At 48.8% G+C, this 2681-nt stretch overlaps 1 pseudogene; it reads right to left on the reverse strand.

Moving 5' to 3' along the window:
* Positions 1 to 488: 488 nt before the first annotated feature.
* Positions 489 to 2681, reverse strand: LOC139311920 (zinc finger protein 84-like; annotated as a pseudogene).

Here is a 2681-nt window from a genome sequence, read left to right on the forward strand (position 1 = left end):
CTTTCGCTATCCCCTTGTCCCCTCCTCCTGACCTCTCCTGGTAGTCTCCGATCCTATTGCTGAGGATGCTTTAGTTACAAAGCTCGGGCTCCTCGCATGGAGAGGGAGTGGCCCTCCCTCTGACACACACACTTTGCCCTCCTGAATACACCATGAGCAACGTGCCCAAGGACAGCGAGCATAGCAGCAGCCTTGAGGAGGAGGTAAGCGCAGCCGGGCACCCACTGGGGGAAGCAGGGCTGGGCTGTGGGGTCCCAGTGCAATGGGAGCTTGAGGGCCAGGCTGGGCGCTTACGCTCCAAGGGCTCTGGGCAGCCTGTGCTGCTGCCCGGGGGTCCTTTGCGTGGCCTGAGAGGGATGGAGAGAACAAGGTTTTTGGCACTTAACATTGTCTCGCCTTCCTCTGCTGGAGACAATGGATCCCCCCAGACCTGCCTGGGCGACTACAGGCACCCCACGACACAAGAGATGTCGAGCTGGCCATGTGACATCACCCCAACATGCCCACCCACAAGAACAATCACAATCCTGATGCGGCCCTCAATCAATCAAATAGTTTGACTCTGCTGGTCTGGACACTCATATGGTTTCTCTCCTATGTGAGTCCTCTGGTGGTTCACCAGGGTAGAACGGTAACTGAAACATTTCCCACAATCTGGACACTTGTATGGTTTCCTTCTTATGTGAGTTCTCTGGTGTATCACCAGGCTGGAATTTTGACTGAAACTTTTCCCACACTAAGGACATTCAAAGGGTTTCTCTCCTGTGTGAGTCCTCTGGTGTTTCACCAGGTAGGAATTCTGACTGAAACGTTTCCCACAATCAGGACATTCAAAGGGTTTCTCTCCTGTGTGAGTCCTCTGGTGTATCACCAGGTAGGAATTCTGACTGAAACTTTTCCCACAATCAGGACATTCAAAGGGTTTCTCTCTTGTGTGAGTCCTCTGGTGTTTCACCAGGTTGGAATTGTGACTAAAACTTTTCCCACACTCTGGACATTCAAAGGGCTTCTCTCCTGTGTGAGTCCTCTGGTGTATCACCAGGTGGGAATCCTGACTGAAACTTTTCCCACAATCAGGACATTCAAAGGGTTTCTCTCCTGTGTGTCCCCTCTGGTGTATCAACAGGTTGGAATTGACACTGAAACCTTTCCCACACTCTGGACATTCAAAGGGTTTCTCTCCTGTGTGAGTCCTCTGGTGTATTACCAGGTGGGAATTGTCACTGAAACTTTTCCCACAATCAGGACATTCAAAGGGTTTCTCTCCTGTGTGAGTCCTCTGGTGTATCACCAGGTGGGAATCCTGACTGAAACTTTTCCCACAATCAGGACATTCAAAGGGTTTCTCTCCTGTGTGAGTCCTCTGGTGTATCACCAGGTGGGAATTCTGGCTGAAACGTTTCCCACACTCTGGACATTCAAAGGGTTTCTCTCCTGTGTGAGTCCTCTGGTGTATCACCAGGTAGGAATTCTGACTGAAACTTTTCCCACAATCAGGACATTCAAAGGGTTTCTCTCCTGTGTGAGTACTCTGGTGTATCACCAGGTGGGAATTCTGACCAAAACTTTTCCCACAATCAGGACATTCATAGGGTTTCTTTCCTGTGTGAGTCCTCTGGTGGCCAATGAGGTGGGAAATCTGACTGAAACTTTTCCCACACTCTGGACATTGAAAGGGTTTCTCTCCTGTGTGAGTCCTCCGGTGTATCACCAGGTGGGAATTCTGACTGAAACGTTTCCCACAATCAGGACATTCAAAGGGTTTCTCTCCTGTGTGAGTCCTCTGGTGTTTCACCAGGTAGGAATTGTGACTAAAACTTTTCCCACACTCTGGACATTCAAAGGGCTTCTCTCCTGTGTGAGTCCTCTGGTGTATCACCAGGTGGGAATTCTGACTGAAACTTTTCCCACAATCAGGACATTCAAAGGGTTTCTCGCTTGTGTGAGTCCTCTGGTGTATCACCAGGTTGGAATTCTGACTGAAACTTTTCCCACAATCAGAACATTCAAAGGGCTTCTCTCCTGTGTGAGTCCTCCGGTGTATCACCAGGTGGGAATCCTGACTGAAACTTTTCCCACAATCCGGACATTCAAAGGGTTTCTCTCCTGTGTGAGTCCTCTGGTGGTTCATTAGGCTGGAATCGTGACTGAAACGTTTCCCACACTCTGGACATTCAAAGGGTTTCTCTCCTGTGTGAGTCCTCTGGTGTATCACCAGGTGGGAATTCTGACTGAAACTTTTCCCACAATCAGGACATTCAAAGGGTTTCTCTCCTCTGTGAGTCCTCTGGTGTATCACCAGGTGGGAATTCTGACTGAAACTTTTCCCACAATCAGGACATTCAAAGGGTTTCTCTCCTCTGTGAGTCCTCTGGTGTATCAGAAGTTTGGAATTTTGACTGAAACTTTTCCCACAATCAGGAAATTCAAAGGATTTCTCTCCTGTGTGAGTCCTCTGGTGTATTACCAGGTGGGAATTTGCAATGAAACTTTTCCCACAATTTGGACACTTGTATGGCTTCTCCCTGGTGTGAGTCCGCTGATGTATCACAAACTTCCCATGCTTGCGAAAGCATTTACCACATTGGGAGCAGTTGTACGTCATCTGTTCTATGTGGATCCTTCTATGAATCACAAGGGAGCTATTCTGACCGAAGCTTTTGCCACATTCAGAGTATTTA

This window comes from Pituophis catenifer, unplaced genomic scaffold, assembly GCF_029215685.1.
Source record: "Pituophis catenifer annectens isolate HBS135680 unplaced genomic scaffold, rPitCat1.0.hap2 SCAF_2, whole genome shotgun sequence".
Lineage (NCBI taxonomy): Eukaryota > Metazoa > Chordata > Lepidosauria > Squamata > Colubridae > Pituophis > Pituophis catenifer.